Source organism: Delphinapterus leucas, chromosome 3 (assembly GCF_059928025.1).
Source record: "Delphinapterus leucas isolate spDelLeu-1000000601 "Yukka" chromosome 3, BTC_Dleu_Yukka2, whole genome shotgun sequence".
Lineage (NCBI taxonomy): Eukaryota > Metazoa > Chordata > Mammalia > Artiodactyla > Monodontidae > Delphinapterus > Delphinapterus leucas.
The window spans coordinates 122,422,633-122,437,651 of NC_143131.1; positions in this window are offsets into that span (position 1 = coordinate 122,422,633).

The following is a 15,019-nucleotide window of genomic DNA, read 5'->3' on the forward strand; positions in this document are numbered from 1 at the left end:
GTTCCATTGATCTATATTTCTGTTTTTGTGCCAGTACCATACTGTCTTGATTACTGTAGCTTTGTAGTATAGTCTGAAGTCAGGGAGCCTGATTCCTCCAGCTCCGTTTTTCATTCTCAAGGTTGCTTTGGCTATTCGGGGTCTTTTGTGTTTCCATACAAATTGTGAAATTTTTTGTTCTAATTCTGTGAGAAACGCCAGTGGTAGTTTGATAGAGATTGCATTGAATCTGTAGATTGCTTTGGGTAGTATAGTCATTTTCACGGTGTTGATTCTTCCAATCCAAGAACATGGTATATCTCTCCATCTGTTTGTATCATCTTTCATTTCTTTCATCAGTGTCTTTAGTTTTCTGCATACAGGTCTTTTGTCTCCTTAGTTAGGTTTATTCCTAGGTATTTTATTCTTTTTGTTGCAATGGTAAATGGGAGTGTTTTCTTAATTTCACTTTCAGATTATTCATCATTAGTGTATAGGAATGCCAGAGTTTTATGGGCATTAATTTTGTATCCTGCTGCGTTACCAAATGCATTGATTAGCTCTAGTAGTTTTCTGGTAGCATCCTTAGATTTCTCTATGTATATCATGTCATCTGCAAACAGTGACAGCTTTACTTCTTCTTTTCCGATATGGATTCCTTTTATTTCTTTTTCTTCTCTGATTGCTGTGGCTAAAACTTCCAAAACTATATTGAATAAGAGTGGTGAGAGTGGGCAACCATGTCCTGTTCCTGATCTTAGTGGAAATGCTTTCAGTTTTTCATGATTGAGGATGATGTTGGCTGCGGGTTTGTCGTGTATGACCTTTATTATGTTGAGGAAAGTTCCCTGTATGCCTGGTTTCTGCAGGGTTTTTATCATAAATGGGTGTTGAATTTTGTCAAAAGTTTTCTCTGCATCTATTGAGATGATCATATGGTTTTTCTCCTTCAATTTGTTAATATGGTGTATCACATTGATTGATTTGCGTATATTTAAGAATTCTTGCATTCCTGGATAAACCCCACTTGATCATGGTGTATGATCCTTTTAATGTGCTGTTTGATTCTGTTTGCTAGTATTTTGTTGAGGAGTTTTGCGTCTATGTTCATCAGTGATATTGGCCTGTAGTTTTCTTTCTTTGTGCCATCTTTGTCTGGTTTTCATAGCTGGGTGATGGTGGCCTCGTAGAATGAGTTTGGAAGGGTTCCTCCCTCTGCTATATTTTGGAAGAGTTTAACAAGGATGGGTGTTAGCTCTTCTCTAAGTGTATGATAGAATTCGCCTGTGAAGCCATCTGGTCCTGTGCTTTTGTTTGTTGGACGATTTTTAATCACAGTTTCAATTTCAGTGTGTGTGATTGGTCTGTTCATATTTTCTATTTCTTCCTGGTTCCATCTTGGCAGGTTGTGCATTTCTAAGAATTTGTCCATTTCTTCCAGGTTGTCCATTTTAATGGCATAGAGTTGCTTGTAGTAATCTCTCATGATCCTTTGTATTTCTGCAGTGTCAGTTGTTACTTCTCCTTTTTCATTTCTAATTCTATTGATTTGAGTCTTCTCCGTTTTTTTCTTGATGAGTCTGGCTAATGGTTTATCAATTTTGTTTCTCTTCTGAAAGAACCAACTTTTAGTTTTATTGATCTTTGCTATCGTTTCCTTCATTTCTTTTTCATTTATTTCTGATCTGATCTTTATGATTTCTTTCCATCTGCTAACTTTGGGGTTTTTCGGTTCTCCTTTCTCTAATTGCTTTAGGTTTAAGGTTAGGTTGTTTATTTGAGATGTTTCTTGTTTCTTAAGGTAGGATTGTATTGCTATAAACTTTTCTCTTAGAACCGCTTTTGCTGCATCCCATAGGTTTTGGGTCATCGTGTTTTTATCATTTGTTTCCAGGTATTTTTTGATTTTGTTTTTGGTTTCTTCAGTGATCTCTTGGTTATTAAGTATCATATTGTTTAGCCTCCATTTGTTTGTATTTTTTACAGATTTATTCCTGTAATTGGTATCTAGTCTCATAGTGTTTTCGTTAGAAAAGATACTTGATACGATTTCAATTTTCTTAACTTTACCAAGGCTTGCTTTGTGACCCAAGATATGATCTATCCTGCAGAATGTTCCATGAGCACTTGAGAAGAATGTGTATTGTGTTGTTTTTGAATAGAGTGTCCTATAAATATCAATTAAGTCCATCCTGTTTAATGTATCATTTAAAGCTTGTGTTTCCTTATTTATTTTCATTTAGGATGATCTGTCCATTGGTGAAAATGGATTGTTAAAGTCCCTACCATGATTGTGTTACTGTCATTTTCCCATTTTATATCTGTTAGTATTTGCCTTATGTATTGAGGTGCTCCTATGTTGGGTGCATAAATATTTCCAATTGTTATATCTTCTTCTTAGATTGATCCCTTGATCATTATGTAGTGTCCTTCTTTGTCTCTTATAATAGTCTTTGTTCTAAAGTCTATTTTGTCTGATATGAGAATTGCTACTCCAGCTTTCTTTTGATTTCCATTTGTATGCAATATCTTTTTCCATCCCCTAACTTTCAGTCTGTATGTGTCCCTAGGTCTGAAGTGGGTCTCTTGTAGACAGAATATATACGGGTCTTTTGTTTGTATCCATTCAGGCAAGACTTTGTATTTTTTAGTAATACATGATTATTTGGTAAGATTATCAAGTGGTTAGTGAGCAGAATCCTGAAATTATGATCAGCAACCATCTCTGAATCTGAAAGAGTTTAGATCACAGTAGTGGGAAATTTTTAGAGTATTTCAGAACTGGTTTTCTTTTTATCACCTTTATACTAAAAGAACACTTGAGTGAATTGGAGAACAGGTACAAACACACATACAGATGTTAGAGTTTCAGTTTTAGAGGTTCTAAGAGAGAGCATTTAAAATGCCTGTTATATTGAAGGATATTTCCAATAAGGTGGTAGTTATTTCATAAGCAGAGGATGTGGCTGTTGTCAGGGTACTAATGTGCCCTTACATAACATTTTGGTTACAGAGAGTGAAAGATTAAACTTTTGTTTTGCGTATTCTTAGATGTAGCCCTGTCCTAGGAGCTCAAAGGGGGTTTTTAGTGAGGGGTGGCTCAAGTGGACAGAGTGGCCACTGGGCTCAGTAGACATATCTTTCCCTACAGAAGCCAGCCCGTGTCATGAATATGGAGTCTCTGCTTGATTCTCTTCTCAGTTGTTCCCTTTCTTTAATCAGTAACTCAACCAGGCTTCCATACACCAACTTCATACTATTGCCCCAGTGCTTATTATACGGGTCCTTATTATTGTCATAGAATGTATGTTATTGTATTACAGTTATTTATGTATTTTTTAGTCCACCACTGGACTTCAGAAGGAAACCTGTGCTACATATTAACTCTCTATCCATCATGCTTGGCACAGGGCTTGACTCAATAGATGTTTTTGGAATAAATGCGTCTGACTCATGTTATTTTCTCCGGTACCTCTCCTAATGATTTCAGGTCATGGGGAGTATTAACTTCTTTGAATTCTTGCAAGAGTTATTATCTAAACAGTGCCTTGTAATTTCTTCTTTGGCACCCCTGTGTATTAATCTATAGTGGGTTGTCTTCATGGTCACCTGCAGAGGCAGATGGACTCCACCCAGTGTTTGGTGTGAATGTCAAGCTTGCTTGGTAGTTGTATATTTGCCATGTTAGTTTCTGACTTGCTACTGGGGCACACACTCTGAGGCATCTCCTCCTCTTGTTCTCTGAAGCCATTTTGCATCTGCTTGAGAGGCCTTCCCTGCTCACTCCAGAGACTTAATTTATGTTAAGTAAAAAAACATTTGCTTACCCTCTTGTGTGTGTGTGTGTGTGTGTGTGTTTCTGTGTGGCATCGCGTCTTGATATGGGAACCATGTTTTTGGGTAGGGGTCCATCTGCCTTTGAAGAAGACAGTAACAGTTATTCTTGTTGTGTTTTAAGTGTTCTTCTGTCATTACATTATCACTTCATTGGACCCTGGGTCCATCCTGTCTGCTACATTTTTTTATTTCTTCCTACCTGTTTTTCAATCTTCTCTTCTTTTGTCATTTATTGATCGTTGGTCATGTTGGTTATCTTCACTCAGTGTTGGAGACACAAAGACAAATAAGACACAGGCACTAGCTCAAGAGTGTTTAAGGTTTAGTAAATTTCACTGTGCTTAAAGAAAAAAAAAAAAGAATTTCCCTCCTTGTCATTTGGAGGAGTTGCAGAGTTGGCAACTGACCCATTATCTACTTCAGCATCTTCAAGAAGCAAGGAGTGGAATAGAGTCAGGGCAGATTTTTTTATAACCATAGTGAGGCATCAGCTATTCCTCAGAGCTTCCTGGTACTCAAAATCTGAATTCACTTTTACATGCACTGACTGCAAGGAAGGGTGAAGTAGCCAATGGTTCCCTTCAAGCCCATTCCTTACGGGAACCTTTCCTTAGGCCAGGGATTAGTGTTGGGAGGATCTCTTTAAAAATTTCTGATAATGTGTTTTACCCACGGTGGATAGAAAAAAAAAAAATCAATTAACTTCTAGAGCCCAGGGTGGTCAATCATGAAAGTTTAATAAGGAATCCTTAAAAATTAGGGCCTGAGCAAGTTTTTTGACCTTCATAAGATATGTCATTTTCTATACACTGTCTACCATCTTCACAAAAGCTGTGGCTGCTTTGGACAATCAATTCAACAACAACCACAATGCCCCCATGCCAGTAAAAGCACAGGCTTTTTAGTTCTAAGAAATATGCTCCATTCAATTCTCCGTAGGTTCCAAAGTCTGTCTGTTAGAAGCCATTCTTTCCTTAAGAACAGAAGTCCCTTTGGCCCAAGGTGCCATTAATAGGATGTGGAAACTATACAGTAATCTACTCACAAATCCTCTAAACCCCAAAATTAATCCCTTTTGCTAACAATGAAATAAAACAGTGTCTTTAACATATTAAGGCATTTTTTGCACATGCATAATTAACTGATTAAGCTACCAAACGTGCAATTATCCAATTATGAGGAAGGAGGGAAAATTAAGATTAGACACAGTTTTTCTCTAGAAAGAGTAATTAAATTGTTACGTCAAGGAGACATGAATAATATTTAAATCAAAGAAGCAGAAGAGACAGGAAATGTTTTATCACAAATACAGAAGCAGAGAAGGGAACAAAATGGGTCAATATAACTGGGATTGGAGAAGAAAGAAGGGGCAAAAAAATTAAGGGAAAGAAGACAGGAAAGAGGATGGAGAAACTTGTTTGAAAATACCAAGGAATATAACTGGAACACTCAGTAAGATATATTTATTTCCCTAAGATTATCTTCTGGACAGTATAATGATATATTAAACAAATAAACCACCTCCTGGGTGAAATCCTGGGGAAGATGCTATGGAGCACAGTTGTTTTAAAACAAATAATGAAAAATAATAATTAATCTTGCACGTCTGCTTTTTATTTTCTTTTGAGTTATAAGCAAAATAAGAAAGTGTTCTGGAAGAGCTGTAGTTTTCCAGAGGAAGTACCTCATGATGGCTTGAAGCTCAGCTTATGGGGAAATGATGAATCATGTACATAGGAATTTTCTTCCAAAAATCTTCAGCCTACCATATTTTTCTTCTGTTCATGTGTTCATTCAAGCAACATGTATTAAATACCTGCTCTTTGTTAAGCACCATGCCTGGCAATGGTGATAGATACGTTAGTCAAGAAGAACAGCATTTTCTCTACCCTAACAGCGTCCTACTTTTCTCCTTATATAAATGACTTCTTTCTCCCCTCTCCTAATTTCTAATGGGGCTCAGGTCATAGGTTTTAAAAACTGTTTGGATACTACAGAACGACATAAATGGAGCATTTGATGTTATGCTTACCTTAAGGATTTTGTCCAAACCTCTTTTTAACAGTTACCTGTGACTTCAAAAGCTCGTGCTCTTTAGCAACTGGGAAGAATTTCCTGATACCTGAAACTTATATTCATTTTGAACCTTACAAGATTTAGCTTGGGGATTCTGAGTGTTTTGTTTGTTTTGTATTTCCCTTCTAGCTAAGAAGCCATCCTTTTTTCACTCTTGGCACATCTGAGACTTGCCATGGATTATCTAAAAGGACATGTGCTTTCCGAGACATTCCAAATGATTCCAGGCTCCATTCCTAGTGAACTTACTGGAAATCCAGGCTTCACCAGAAAGTAAGTCATCTGTTCTGAGCCCCTTAGACTCATGTGGGAAGACTGAGGCAGCAATACCCTGAGACAGAGTCCTCTAGGAAAATGGAGGTCAGGAAAGGAAAAGTCTTTGCTGATCCCAAGTATTAGTTGAAGAAGTCATTTATTCACTGTCGATTTGGAAACCAAGAGGAGAATAAAATAGTATCTAATTGCTATTTGGTATCAGAGGAAATGTGCTAAGAAATGTCCGTGGGCAAAAGGAGGAAATAGTGGTTAGCTCTAGATTATGGATGAAACTCTACAAATTTGGGTGGGTCACCTATGTAATATTGATAGATCTCGAATATCAGAGTTCCTAGGTCTCTCATTGGGTGGAATGAAAAAAATTCTGTAGAATTAGATTGTGTCAGTTAATCTGTCTAAAATTATTGCTCTCCTCCTTAGGTTTTATATTTACTATTAAAAACTTAATTGGATCAGGGGAAGGATGATCCATTTAGGGAAGGTCTTTCTGTGATGGTTGCTGGGCTAAGCATTGCAAGGGGAGTATTGCTTTATTGACTCTGGTCACAGATGAGTTCATATTCTTTGAACACATATTAGAAATAGATTTTTTTAAGTCTCCCTCCTTTCCCTCCACAATGTAAGCTGCTTCTATTCAATTGGATGAATTTATTTCCTTTCTATAGTGACCCAAGTTATGGCTCCTAGGTGATAGGTGAAAATGCCACATCAATTACATAATTGTTACTGTTGCTATGATTTTAATGGCGTGATATCTGCACGTGCTTGTGAATTTAAATATTATCTTATTAGAATTAGCTCTGGCCAAATATGTGGATTAAATGCAGATGAGGTAGTGATACCCACCTCTGCATTCACCATCTTTGATGGTGAACCAAATCTCCCACCTGCAATCCCCACCCCGACCATGGATAAAAGTATATCAGCGTACATTGGAGTGGGGAACATTTCCAGGGGCTTCCACTGAGTCCTTCTTAACGTGATAGCTCTCAATGGGTCAAAGAACAAAATTGGGAGTTCTGTTCCATCTCTTTCCATTAAATATTCTAAGATTAGAGGAAGAAACAACATGGGTCAGTTGTCCCACTGGACCTACTGGGAGATGGTCGTGGGTCAAGAATTCACCTATCACCTGACTGATGTTATGAGTGGTAGATCACAGTAGCGTTTTAGGTCTCAGGGAGCTAACTTCAGTATGAAGTCAGTACCTAATGACTCTCATAAAGTTTGCAAATGTCCACAGATTCCCTCAAGGAATGCTTGGATGAATATTTATAATATACACCGAAGGCCACTTGTTGAGATTGTCCTCAGATGGAAGGGGGTTTGGATTTATAAATTAGCCTAGGTCTGAACAGTATGTAAGAGGTCATAATCAGCCCCAAAATTTGAATTAGATTTCTCACCACACCACCAATACCTGGGATTTGCTTACTCATGTATGTCAAGTGGAACTCAAAGCTGTCTATTTAATGCCTGATGACGAATAGCCCACTAACCACTGTCATTTTATTCCTGGACATCAAAACCCTCCACCACTCTGTTCTCTGTGGAGCTTATAATAGTTATTATTCCCCCTACCCTCTACTACTCCAGAATCCCATTATTTCCACTGAGGTCAGGAAAGCAATTTTCTTTGTAACTCCTCTAGTCATCTCTAGCATGGAAGAATGGCCAACATACTGTTTTCAAAGAAAGCCAATGCCCCTTCATGGATGCATTTTTAAGACTTTGGTGAAGGGAGTGTCCTGTGGGTCTCCTGGAGTTGTGATGGTTAGGACATGGCTGAAGAGGGTATATGTATGAGGCCTGGTCTACCGTTCCCTTCTCCCTGAGCCTTCTGACTCCTCCCCCTATACGTTTGCCAGGAAAGTTCTGACATTACAACTTCATTGGCCTTAGGCCATTCCTGAATCCAAGTTTAATTAGACATCCAAGAAGACTTTTCATTCTATTCCCAGTGAGGTGAGTATATCAAAAAATGTGGCCTAAATGCAGTTTTATGTTTTGGCATCTTTGGTCTAATACCATTAGTGTCTACTCTCATGCATCCTACCCCCACTTACTCCTCTGGATATAAATTGGCAATGTTTTTACAGCTCTTTTGGCATATAAGCTATTTCCTCTCAGATGGGGCCTTGAATTCTCTGCCTTGGATATGCTAGGGTTTACCTTGGATATGCTAGAGGTACCTGTCTCTGTCAGGGAGATTTAGGGACACAGAGTTCTCAGCCTCATCTGTGTTCTGTCCACATTTAGCCTTCTCGTTGTCAGGGTCTCACCCTTCTCCATCAGAGCCATTACATAAAAGATCTGGTGGAGCTGAGCATCTAATTGGTATCCCAACTCAGCATTACTTACCATCAGACTCTGGTTTCCATCACAGACATATTAGCCCTATGGCTATAGGAGACAAAGCGCTACTGCAAAGTTATCATAAAGGCTTTCTGATTTTCCACTTGAGTTATGAGCTGGGCAGTTAAAGACTCCAATTGACTCTTTCTCTGGGGGTCCGTCAGCTCTCTAGGCTGTCAGAAGCAACTAACTAGCTCCCCAAACATCCTGATCAACATTGTTACCATAGAAACTAAATGCCACAGTTACATAGTCTCTTCATCCCTTGTCTTCCATTTGCACTTCATGCCAAGCCATCTTCAGTGATTACTCATTTAATTATAATGCCACTGCATCCCGTGGAATACTGCTGTTTCATTTACCTCTTAGAAGGAATGTATCTGTGCCCTCCTCAAATATATGGGCAACCTCATCTTAGAATTGCGTCAGCAGGGCTGGTTTCCACAGGCTCTTCCTATTGTATCAGCTGTGGTTTTGGTCTTGGAAGGAAACAAATAAGACATTTATGTGGGCTAAAGAAATTTTAATAAAGTGACTATAAAGTTGTGATCATAATAGAGGATAACAGGGGATGGTGAAGCACCCTAGCTATTGCGGACACTGCTATGTGTTGACGCCTCTAGGTCTGGAGAGGGAACGAGGGAAAGGAGTAGTTAGCAGAGTTCAGACAGTAGCTGTGGTTACAGGAGAGGACCACTTAACAGACTTGATGGCGTGGGTGGAGCAGCAGGCAAGCCATTGAGACATAATAGGAAGCGATCCAGAGTTATAAACACCAATATCTCACTTTCCCTGAATCTTCTGCTCATCTGTGCTTCCTATTAGCCACATCCAGCTGGAAATTAGATGCAAGGCAGCCTACTGATCTGCTCCACAGAGATCATCTCCCAGGGCTGAGAGCAGCCTGGGCAAGTACGGAGAGTGACTGACTGTGAGGTAGCAATAGAAAACAGCTGGCCCACAGGGGTACTGTTATACTCCCATTTGACAGATTAGAAAACTAAGGTTCCGAGAGCAAGAGTCAGTTGCCTGAAGTCTTTCAGCTCACGAGCTGGGGTTTCAATGAAAATGGATCAATTCCAGTCACTCTTCAGTGCCTTGGAAACTGCTTCAAAGAGCAGTTGTTTGACATTTTATTCTACAAAGAACTTTCTTCCTAAATAGTCTGTTTTGATCATCACTAGAAATGCTTCTGAGATAGGAATTGTTATTATTTCACTTTACAGGGGTGAAATCTGGGACCAAGAGAGTTTAAACTATGTTGCTAAGCCTCACAGTTCATAAGTGGCAGAGAGCATGCAGACGGCAGGTCTGCTGGACTCCCGATACCAAACACAAGGCACCATGTCAGTGGATGAGGGTTTGCTTTTTTTCTTGCGGTTTTTTTTTCTGGCCACCCCCTTTCATTTTTAATGTGGATCATTCATAGATCTAGCCCAGAAGCACTTTTCCCCCATCTGTTTTCTGAAAGCTAACTTTTGAGAAAATTGTAAAACGGAGAGTTTCTCTTCCCGCATTCCCTTGAGCACTCAACCTTGGCGTTCATCCCATCCTGTGAGCTTTGCCATCTCTAGGCACTTAGGCGTGGTCTGCCCCTGCTCTCAGCACAGGAATATGAAAGCAGGGAATTCACTTTTGCTTTGTTGGGGCGGACATTTCAGTATCAGCTCTGGGTTATTAGATTTACTGGGCTATAAAGAACACTGATTGAAAAACACAACAATATTTTTTTTTAACGGCTTAGGGCTTACCATTACATCAGCAGGGAAGAAATAATTAGCAAAAAAATGGGACAAATGTTGCTGGAGTATTCCCCTAACCCATTTAAAGAATTGTGAAAATGATACTATTCTCTAACATTATTATTATTTTATTTTTGGTTACTTTTCTCCTGGGAATTATGCTATAAGAATGTTTTACCCCTGTGGTAGTGTTCTGGCAATCCTATTTAAAGTAGTAAAGACATTATTTGACTTTTTTTTTGAGGCAGCTGTAAGTTTGCATCATGTTGAATTAGAGGATTTCTTACTTGCAGGTCTATTTCTTATTGATTTTAGGTCAGTATTATCACTTTCTTTGCTGTCACATTATGCAAAAAATGAGTTCTCATTTAGAGTGTTCGGTGACAATCTCTACTTTAGTCACTGAGCAAATTTTGCACCTGGCTTTGTCTTTCAATTAATTTCTATGCCCTAGATGTGGTGTTCAAGTAAGAATGAAAATAAAGATCTAAAAACTGTGTTTTCATACATATGGAATCTAAAAAAAAAAAGGTTCTGATGAACCTAGGGCCAGGACAGGAATAAAGACACAGACGTAGAGAATGGACTTGAGGACACAGGGAGGGGGAAGGGTAAGCTGGGACGAAGTGAAAGAGTGGCATGGACATATATCCACTACGAAATGTAAAATAGATAGCTAGTGGGAAGCAGCTGCATAGCACAGGGAGATCAGCTCGGTGCGTTGTGACCACCTAGAGGGGTGGGATGGGGAGGGTGGGAGGCAGAAGCAAGAGGGAGAGGGTTTTGGGGATATATGTATGCGTATAGCTGATTCACTTTGTTATACAGCAGAAACTGACACAACATTGTAAAGCAATTATACTCCAATAAAGATGTTAAAAAAGGACAGTAAACAGCACAAAAAATTAAAAAAAAAACACTCTGTTTTAATTAGAGGATGACAAGTAACATCCCAGGTTAATGTTTCCCACTCTAGGATTGAATAATGCATGTAACATGATTTTACTGAGTACCCACTATGTGCTAGCACTGTAACACGTGCTGGAGACAGAGTCCACGGTGGCTGGAGCTAGCTGCATGGAGAGGAAGGTTTCAGGAAATGTGTTCCAAGAGGTAGTCATGGACTAGATCATGTGGGATCTGGGTAGGGAGCACCCCGCACAATGATGTATTTCTTCTCTCGATGGTTAACTTTCCAGTAAAGTAGATTTGAGTGAAACAAGAAAGGCTGGATGCAAAGCTGGTGCAGAGCTGGGAATGAAGCTGAAAATGTCGGCATGTGTTCTCACTGTTGGTGAAACCCTGAAATAGCACACTACCCTTGACTTCAAGCCATGACCGAGAGCCAGCCGAGGCTGGTGCCTGTGCGCACACCTAGCATCTCTACTGGCGAGGCCTCAGAGGCATGGTGGCTCTCCCCCAGTTAGAGGTTTGGAAACATCCAATCCCTCATTTGCAAAATGAGAGCAAGAGTTCCTTCCTCACGAGAATGTCATGAGTATTCTCTGAGGCAATTTATTTAAAATGCTCATCTCAGAGCCTTGCACATATTAAGAGCTTAATAAATATTTGCTGTTAGAATGATTATATAATAATGGTTATAAAGGATTATTTTAAGCATGGCTTCGGGCTCTCTGGGAAATGACATACAGACATACGGGGTCATTTTCCGAGAAAAGATAATCAGCTGTGGTGATGATGGTAATTTAAGTAGAGAATTTCCCTTTTGAATAATAACCTTGATCTTATTCCAAGGTATTCTTCAAAAGTGCCTTTTCTTGACCCCCCCAAACATTAAACTGCATTAGCTAATGAAGTGAATAACGCTACTGATGGGCTTGACATTTTCTGGCCAGTTGAAAAAATTAACCCTGCTGGCTCTAAGCAGCCAGGAAATTGGTAACCTTTCAGCCACTAGCATCATTATGAAGCATAACAGAGGTAAAGAGAAAATGATTTATGCCTTGAAAATGTATTGTGGAGTCATGCATGGCCATGAACACAAGGTTGGATTTCTAGGAAGGCAGTTCCCCAGCTGCTGCGTAAATGCAGAAACTAAAATACAGATTAACACCACATTGTCCCAGAAATGTACCTTTCAAGAGTCTAGCTGCCTTTTTAACAGCTTTATTGAGGTATAACTGATATACAAAGAACTCCAAATATTTAATGTACACACTTTGATGAGTTTGGACATGTGCAAACAGTCACGATACCATCACCATAATCAAGGTAATAAGGGTATCCATCAAGTCTCAGAGTTTCCTTGTGTCCTTGTGGTAAGAGCACTTTACATGAGAACTACCCGCTTCACAAATATTGACACGCTCGATACTATATTGGTAAGTATAGATAGACACCATGTTATATGGCAGATCTCTCCAGAACACATTCATCTAGCATAACTGAAACTTTATACCCATTGAACAACTCCCCGTATCACCCACCTCCCACCTTACGGCAACCACTGTTGTATTCTCTACTTCTCTGAATTTGACTACATTAGGTTTCTCATATAAGTGGAACCATTGCAGTATTTGTCTTTCCGGGACTGGCTTATTTCGCTCAGCATAATGTCCTCCAGGTTCAACCATGTTGTTGCATGTGGCAGAATTTCCTTCTTTTTTAAGGCTGAATAATATTCCATTGTATGTATATACCACATTTTTTCTTTATTCATTCCTCTGTCATTGGACACTTGGCTTCCCCCGTACCTTGTCTGTCGTGAATGAGGCTGCAGTGAATACGGGAGCACAGATATCTCTTTGGTTTTCATGTGTTTTAATGTTGCAGCTTGGTGCTGCGGATATCATGTGCTTGTACTGATTTGCTATTATTATTAGCTCCGTTTTGCAGATGAGGAACCCAAGGCTTATAAGAACCCCATTTTAGTGTAAGTTTCCTGTATCCTGCCTTTGAGGATTACAGTGTGAGACCGTGAGCGTGGACTCCAATCTAGACTGATCTATGCTTGTGTCATATAGCCACAGAAAGTGGTACTGCATTGTCTAGGACACACATGAACCCTCACTGTTGTAGCTGTCTTCCCCCTCACCTCCAACTACTTTACTATTAACAGAAACAAGACACCATGAACCAGAGTTCCTTCCAAGCTTTGAGCAAGCAGGACCCCTGGCCTGCTTCTCTGATTTCCTATCCTTCCCATTGCTTCCCACCCCTATGCTCCAGCTGCACAGTTCTTTTTGTGCCTTAATATGCCAGATTTATTTCCACCTCAAGGATGTTTCACTTCCTACTTTCTGTGGGCTCATTTTCCTCTGGACTTTACTGTGTCTTTCTAGCATCCAAATCTTAGTATAGCTCAGGTATTACCTCTGCCGAGAGGCCTTTCCTGATACTCCTCTCCTGCAAACTTCAACTCTGTTCACTCCCTGTAGTTTTCAGTTTTCAGGATAGCATTTTCACATTTATTTGTGTGTTTGTGAATTGTCAGTATCCCCCACTGAAATGTGCAATAATTCAGGTAAGAACTCACCTGTCTTGGTCAATGCTGAATGCCTAATGCAGTGTACGTAGTAGGCACTCAGGAAACCTTGTTAAAAGTGCAGATGACTATTATAGTGAGAAGAAAATATCATGGGAGCCAGTGTGTCTAATTACTCCATGTAAAATTCACTTCTCTAGCGTATCAGTTGCATCCGTACTTGAGAATCAGTGCCTGAATGTGGGGCTTATGAAGAAGGCAAAACAAGAGGTAGACTTTGCTCAATTATCAGAGACTCTCTGACACTCTAAGGGAAAATGCATTCCTGGCATAATAAGACAGCGAAGAAAGCAACAGTCGAGGCTGAGAATTACTGGCAAGATGGCTCATAGGTTTAGTGTAACATGGTGTTAAGGGGACTTCTGAAAAGCAACACATTAAATCTCATGGCAAAACTCATTTCTTTTCTCATTTTGCATAATAGTTCCAGATAATCAAAAGAGGAAGATAGAGGGGCTTCCCTGTTGGCGCGGTGGTTGAGAGTCCGCCTGCCGATGCAGGGGACGCGGGTTCGTGTCCCGGTCCGGGAAGATCCCACATGCCGCGGAGCGGCTGGGCCCGTGAGCCATGGCCGCTGAGCCTGCGCGTCCGGAGCCTGTGCTCCGCAACGGGAGAGGCCACAACAGTGGGAGGCCCGCGTACCGCAAAAAAAAAAAAAAAAAAAAAAAAAAAAAAAGAGGAAGATAATTCTGATACTATAATATACTCAGAGAAATTTTTAAATGGTATGACAATAGAAAGCACAATGTAAGGAAAGTCTGCAAGCAGAAAGATACACTCTCAGACTACAGGGCTAATCCATTTCTTTAACATATGTGTGCGTGCGCGCGCGCGCGCGCACACACACACACTATTCTCATGCCGTAACTTCTTGTTTTAGCCTTACTTATAGTAAGCGTCTCACCTGACAGCAAGTGAGATTTCTCTCCTGACCACAGGAGGTTTCAGTGAATTAAAGGCCAGAGGCCCTGATGTCCCCTTGAGGACCAGCTTGGAGAAGTGGGAGGGAAAGTGCCTTTCTAATATGTTCTGTGATTATAACTTTAATCATAGTTACATTTTGTTGGATCGTACCATATGCTAAGCTCAGTGCTCAGTCCTTTTTTCATATTATTTTCAAAACAATATTCAAGTGTAGGTACTGTTAAAGTCCACATTTTTAAGGTTGAGGAAAATAAATTTAGGGGAATGTTCAGTATCACCCAGGCAGTGAGTGATAAGGCCCATATGATGCCAAGATGTGCTCATC